Source organism: Tympanuchus pallidicinctus, unplaced genomic scaffold (assembly GCF_026119805.1).
Source record: "Tympanuchus pallidicinctus isolate F22 unplaced genomic scaffold, pur_lepc_1.0 scaffold3, whole genome shotgun sequence".
Taxonomy (NCBI): domain Eukaryota; kingdom Metazoa; phylum Chordata; class Aves; order Galliformes; family Phasianidae; genus Tympanuchus; species Tympanuchus pallidicinctus.
In genome coordinates this window covers 85,484,846-85,492,350 of record NW_026294747.1, presented here as the reverse complement: position 1 = coordinate 85,492,350, position 7,505 = coordinate 85,484,846, and the positions used below count along the sequence as shown (strand labels likewise).

General features: G+C 34.3%; 1 long non-coding RNA gene across 1 annotated transcript in view; it reads right to left on the bottom strand.

Moving 5' to 3' along the window:
- Positions 1 to 2,462: 2,462 nt before the first annotated feature.
- The window catches only part of LOC128086605 (uncharacterized), a 30,840-nt gene continuing 25,797 nt past the window's right edge, over positions 2,463 to 7,505 (bottom strand). The window contains exon 3 of the long non-coding RNA XR_008209433.1: positions 2,463 to 4,092. This is a non-coding gene — a long non-coding RNA (uncharacterized LOC128086605). The remainder of the gene's footprint in view (positions 4,093 to 7,505) is intronic.

The window sequence follows — 7,505 nt, the reverse complement described above, 5'->3', positions numbered from 1 at the left end:
AAGAAACATTTTGGTAATAACCTGGACTCAAAATAGACTGCAGTGGACCACTGGAGTATTGTGGATTTTGAAATATGTACAATGACAGATAACAGCACAGAGCCATCTATAAACTTTAGTTAGTTTTTATTAAATATTTATGTTTTATTCCCTGGAACGATGCATGACTGAAGGCTTTTCCCTTTGCAGCCTGAAGCTGGAATTAAAATTCTAGCTTTAAAAGAAAGTGTCATTTTTGAGACATATTTATCAATCCATTCGCCTACTTGAAAAACAGTGGAATTATTGAAGCTGTAATGTTCTACGTATGAGGATTTCTCTTCTCTTTCTGTTTTAATATCAGCTTATAATATTATCACAATTGGAGAGTAGTTGTGTTAAATATAGTTAGAGTATTGAAAAGCATTGGTTAGTGATACCAGAGGCAGCAAACCCATAAAACTCACCAGAATTTCTGACTACAGAAATTTTAATTCTCGTTTTTTAATGTCTTTGGTGTACTGTTTTCTAATAGTATTAGCCAATATTCATAAGCTTAAGAGAGGATACTGATATGTGAATGAATCTGGAAGAAACATATATATTGCAATAGATAATTTTACAACAGCACTAAAAAGCAAGTTTGCATGCATCTGGTCTGCATGTCAGTTACTACTGTAGAATTACACATACTTTAGTTGTGTTTTTTTGTTTTGTTTTGTTTTTTTAAGAAAAACAAAGATTCAAAGATCGCATAAATGAGCAAATGACAGATGAAGCACAAAGGGTAACTGCAGTTTCTTTTTTCATGGAGCAATTCAATCTCACAGTATTGCTTCATATACTTCATATTCATGTCAGACGTAATTCCGTCAGACCCCCTTTGCTGTCATTGTTACACAGCAACAGAATGTAGCAGGATTTGGCTGGAAGTTTCAACTTCTACAGCCATACCACCAACATCTGCCTCTGATGTCTTGGAACAGTATGGGAAAAAAAAATATGTATATATAGGAGGTCTTACTTTTGAGAGCAGTCCTTATGCCAAGTTGATGAAAAAAAGTACTTGATCTAAAATCGTGTTTCTGGCTTTCTGCACTCCCTGTTGTTTCCTGTTACTTGCCCTGCAATTTGTAAATGAAATTTTCAATATGCACAAATAGACATTTAAACAAAGTCAAGAGTGAAAATAAATAAATAAATAAATTGGTAAGTATTTTATAATTATGTATATTATAGCAACAGGCTAGCAGTTTGAAGATGGGCTTGAAGTTGAAGAAGTTTTTATGTAAAATCCTCAACAATATGACACTATAGACAGTTACTCTTGATTTCTCAGTTATTTGACAGTTTTCTAAATGATCCCAACCTCAGAAACACAATTCATAGTCAGGAAGTAGTCAGAAGGACTGTATAATAAACTAACTCACTTTCTTGTTGTCATGATGTGACAACATTTGCTGTGGAGATGATTGGTGAAAAAGCACAGACTGGTAATCATTATGAGTTGGTAGCAAGAAATTTCATGTGTTTTTGAATAAAATGATATGACTTAGACTAACTTGCTAGATTTTGAATGTAAATAAATAACTAAATAAAACAGAAGGGAGAAAATAGCTAATTGAAATTCCTCTTACAAGACCTTTAGACCTTTTCAGATGATTTCATTGCCCTGGAAATCCAGAGGCAGTATCTGTAGCATAAACAGATATATTGAATAAAGAGAATACAAAATATTGAAAACCTCACATTTGGTTACAGCGCTACAACACCAATAACTGAAATTATTAAGTGATTATTAAGTATAAACCCTGGCACAACTTAGATTTTAATGTGATTTAAACCCAAAAATTAGATTCGTCAATCTAAAATTCTCTAGATGTTGCAAATATTCAGCAGAAAGCTGAACCCACTAAGATAAATGTTTTATAAGAAACAGTATTAATTTATGCCAATTTCTTTGAATATTTGAATTAAGTTAAAATATTTAGTAGCCCTATTTTATAACGCCATTATATTTTCTTTCTGCTAAAACAATGTAAATCTAGTCAGAAACTAATAGCTGGACTGGATTCTTTTATCACCAATAATACTAAGATATTGCTTCCACTGTACTTCATTAATTGCCAAGATGAAAACAATGCCCTTTTAACTTGTAGAAAATAATTGCCTTCAAAAATCCTAAACTGACTAAAATATGGTAGCCATGGCTTCACCACACTCTCTCCCACTAAGAGGGAATTATTTTGTAATCTAGTACAGTTTGGGCCTTAAGTCCATTTTTAATTACTAGTATGATATAGTCATTTTTCAGGCATGGTAGATAAAAGTGTTGATTATCTTACATTCAGGTCATCAAAGAAGGGTCTCCATTGAATATATCATTGCCATGGAGATTCATTTCAATGGGAAAACAGAAAAATGTGCAATTGCACTTTAATTACAAGTATTCAAAATAAAGGCACATTGCAACTCCATTAACTTCAGCTCGAAGGTGAATGATGAGTACTAACATACAGCTAAATCATCAATGTTGAATTTCAATTATTATGTATATGCATTTTGTACATAAGTATCTTAGTATCTGATGTTTAAATACGTTAATGATACAGAAATACTATTGCACAACAGATGCCATACTATGAATTCATGCAAAAAATCAAAACTACACAAATTCACATCTGTTTGTTGAGGGAAAACTGGGGATAATTCTTTTATTTGTAAATAAAAAAAAGTTAAGAAATCCTATATTTAAGAGGCTGAAAGTTCTATGTGAATTATTTAAGGCCTTCACTATAGATTAGCTAAATCTGACATTGTAAACACAAAGTTAGCTTTATTTTTATGCAAGTAAGAACAAATTTGTTTTTTCTTTCACCTCCCTTTTAAACACTGTGAAGACAATACTAGTTACTACATTTTGATTTTAAAAACCAACACATTTTACACCTGAGAATAATAATATATGCTTTTATCATCAAAATAGAATTACCTCACAGGTTAGACTACGCAACAGGAACTTTGCTTTTACAAAGCGTTCAGGTGCACATTTTATCTATTCTCAACAACCCCCCCCCCCCCCCCCCCCCCACTAACTTTGAGGACACGAACACACATTTAACTGCTTTGTTGTGTAATGATTGTTTAGTCAAATGCCTGAAATAAAGCATGTATTTCTGGACCATACACAATATGAGTTATGATTTATCTTAAGATGTTGGAGAGTAAACTATGGGAGTTAGGAAGAAATTCAGTGAGCTGTGCACCTGATGAAAAGGCAGAAAATAGCAATTTGGCCAACTGGTGCAGTGTAAATTGTTCCAACTCATGAATCCAAGCAATTAAGATACCTGCATGCTTCTTAGCTTGGACTGAAATTCCCTGGGTGGCTGAAAATGTTCCTGCACATGCTGCACAAATTACCAATGTCTGAACAGGCTATTGGGCTGACAGCAGTCTTTTACATAGGACTTGCTGAACCCAGGAACTGTAGAATACTGAACTCTTCCCACTACAAGTCCTCCAAAGGTTTCCATTCATAATGAATACACCTGCCAAGGTTTGTTCTCTGACACTGCTGCTTAAAAGGCATTGATGTAAAAGGTTATTTTTCTACATATTTAAAGGAACTGTATTACAATCTTGCAGTATGTTAGAATGCTCTGGAAATTTGACCAGGCTTTCAGACTTTTAACGATGAGGGTCCTCAGATACTCAGTCTTTGTGTACAGACAGGCCTCTGGCATGTAAAGAGTAAGATTCAGTGTCAGTACAGAGGAATGCCTGAGTACATGCTTAAACAGAAACAAACAGGAACCTGAAATTGCATACAGCAAGTCAGAAGCTAAGTGGCAGTGAACTGAGGTTTCAGAGCTCCTTTGAAGATAAGTGAAAATATGAGAATATATAACAGCAAATGCATTCCCCACAACTAAATGTAAGTATTTCTTTACCTTTAGTAGATATCAAAATTTCTGCTCTGACACTTCGTAAACAGTAAGTGCTCTTTATTCCCATTCTCATCCAGTGGGTCTTGCAGTTGTTTGACTGCTATTCTCTGCTGTCATTGGCCCATGATATCAGAGGCAGATGTTGGTGCTACAGCAGAAGAGTCTGAACTGAATTTAGAAAATACAGTCATGCTAAGACTTAGATCAACTTTCAAACTGGTGACCTGTTAATATATGGATATAAGGACAGATGGTTAAACATAATAAAAATATTTGAGGCTTTTGGGAGGAAAAGTTACAATCTCACATAAGCCATATTTCCTGAAATAATCAATACCCTGCAATTAGAGATATAGCAAGAACATTCAGCTGCTTAATCCAAGAAATTCCTACCAAGCTATCTTTTTCATGCAATTAATATTCCCCACAAAGTATGTAGTTTCATTATTATTATTTTTTTTTACTCCTCACTAGGCATAATTACATTACCGCAAGGAAACAGTGAGTATTCAAATTAAAAGCACACATAGAATAAAAGCGTAGTCCGTGTGAAATATTCTACTGGAGTTCAGAACTCCTAAAATCTCTAATAAAACTCAATTGCTTATTGTTCCTGGTCACTCAAGGATAGCTCCTAAAATACACTCAATAAGCTGATTAGCACATTCATTATATCCGATGTTCCAAAACTTTGGTTCCTATTTACATTTTGGCACAGCTTCACAGAGGAACTTAGAAGCTGTGGTTAGATGCATCTATGTTTTATGATCCTAGAAACACAGCATCATCCATAGTTTTCATCTGATGCCCTGAATAATCTGCAGCAAAAGGCACCACAGAACAGACTGCAAACTTGTCAACCTTCTCCAGGGTTCAGCAGCAAGTTCTGTGGATGATCTGACACCTTTCTGTTTGTATCCTTAAGCTTTTAATGTTGTTACTCTGGCACACCCATCCAGCCTGGTAGAGAATGACTACTCATGCTATGTAAGAAAGAGAAATTAGCATGTCCATTTCCTTATGTGCTTACTGGAAAAAAAAAAAAAAAAAAATATGTGATCATAACTGTCCGTGCACGCTTCAATAGGTGTTTCATGAACATACCATCAAATCATCCCTTTTTCATTTTCAACTAAAACAAATGGAGAAATACTTCATCTACGAATTCCGCAGCCAAAAGGCTTTCTTAATCTTCCAACTTTCTAGGCAAGTTCTAGACTCACTCTATCTAATAATGGAAAAAAATATTTTTATTCACTCTCCTCTGGCAAGCATTCCTCTAGCACTGAAATCTGTAATTGTTCCAGATTTCTAAGACTGCAGTGTTAGAGCTGTAACAACTCCTGGACTTGTGCAGAGACTTAAAGGAATCTGCTGGCAAAACAGGGGAGTGTACATTCAATCACAAAATACAAACTTACATCTCCCCTGCCTGTCATGACAGCTATGAGTGTGGAAATCTGCATGATGCAAGGAAATCTGAAGGAAAAATAACTGTGAAATCTAGAATATTCAGCCTATTTCAGTGGATGATTTTTGGGTTTCTATTGCAATCATAAGACTTTGAACGTTTATAGTAATGCCCCCACACTATTTTCTTCTTAAATGTATAGAAACAGTTGCACACTTAGTATTTTGACTTGAACTTCAGACTAATCCTCAGCCAAAAACATCAGTGGCATAGTTTCACTCCATTTAATGAGGCTAAATCTCAAGCTGGCCTTTTGTAATTCTTTCCTGACAAGACCTTTTGTAGTCTAAACTGTGCTGCAATATTTATAGTTATTGCTGGAGAATCAAAATTACGGTATTTAGTTAAAAGCTAGAGGCTTTTGGTTGAATTATCAAATCTCGTTGTTTCAAATATAATTGTTTGAATATGACTCAGTGTTCTATTCAAGCAGTAACTAAAGACATGCAATACTGAGGAATCACTTCACTGAGATGGTATTACATTTTCCACTAAGGAAACAGAAAATTATATTACAATTATTTTATAATTTGCATTGCTAGAAAAGAATTTTGTTGAATATTGTTAGTAATTTCACATTTCTAATTCTTATGTTTTCTTTTCATAAAAATATGCCTTTGTATTATCTAAGATCTCATCCATTCTTTGTATCTATGCAGACAGAAGAGTCAGCCATCAAAATTACTCCACACAAATCAAACCCAATTGCCTAAGAAACCAAGTACAAGCAAAGAAAAATCTTAAAAGCTCCTATATAATGCTGGTGGCTAATACTGCCATCCAATTAGTCAAGCTTAAACTGTTGTAAAAAGGATAAAAGAAATAGGTCAAGCTAACCAAACAATAAGAAAACCATTAGGAAATGGACTTGGGCCACCTGCCTCCTTGGTCAGCCAACTCTATTAACCAGCTAATCAGAGGATTAAAAATAGCACAAGAATGGAGTTTTAAAATAGAGTTCCTTCAGATCTCCTGTCTTCCAATCAGACCTAACACATGCGAACATTCATTTTTGTCTTTTGGCATCTAGAGCAGAAAACAGTCTACTTTCTGAAAAGCAATTAACATTAGGCAGGGCTTTTCCTTAAAAAGCTCCAGCCAATGACAGTGAACCAATTTCAATAATTATGAGCTATCAGTAGAGCATCAGCCATGGAATAAGCCGACTATACATTGCTTTACCTAGAATAACTTCATTTTCCCTAGCACAAAAGAAAAGAAAAGAGGAGTAAGTGATAACAGAACTTTAGAACACTCATCTAGTGTAAGAAAATTCTATCAATGTAATCCACTGTCTCTAGTGATCCAATGTAAAAGAACCATAGTAAAACAGCTATTTCCTTGTGAATTTGAAGACCTTTGTATCAGAAGGAATTCATAAAAATGTTTGCATACAGTCATATATCCATGTGAAACTAACTTGTAAATATTTACTCTCAGAAATGCTGCTATCTGCTTGCATAGGGTGGAGAGCTAGAAATTATCCTGTTATGACAGAGCAAATCTCTGTAAAATTATAGCAAAAAATATCTTCTGATACTATGAAAGCCTAGCTAGAGCTCTACCACATCCAGATCTGCTACTTATCTGTGTTAACAGGATAATTCAAATACATTTTTAAGAAATAGGTAGTGATTAAAATCTGCAGCTATTTGCGATGTTAAACATGTTCATGGATGAAAACTTCAAACAAGTGCTTAGAAATAGTGTTTGGTTCTACAAAGACACAGTATTCCGTTGCAAAGCAGCTTCAAGAATACCAACATATTCTGCAAGATTTATGCATAATACACAAAAATAATCATGGAGAACATTTTTCCCTCCTAATATAATTCATTGAGAAGTGTGCAATCTGTTCTCATCCATTTCATGGTCTGCAGTTGATGCTACAGAGATTCTCAGCCTGTTAGTATCCCTAATGTAAAATTATATGAACATAGAGACAAATTATTCTCACCTTTGAAATAAAAGGCTTGCATTGCAGGCTACTTTTTGATCTAAAGAGAAACTGAAGTGGTGAACTGTAACTATTCCACATATATTTTGCTACAATGCAAAATCTGTGTTGTATAAAAATCTTGCAAAATGCAGCTCTGATCTCCATT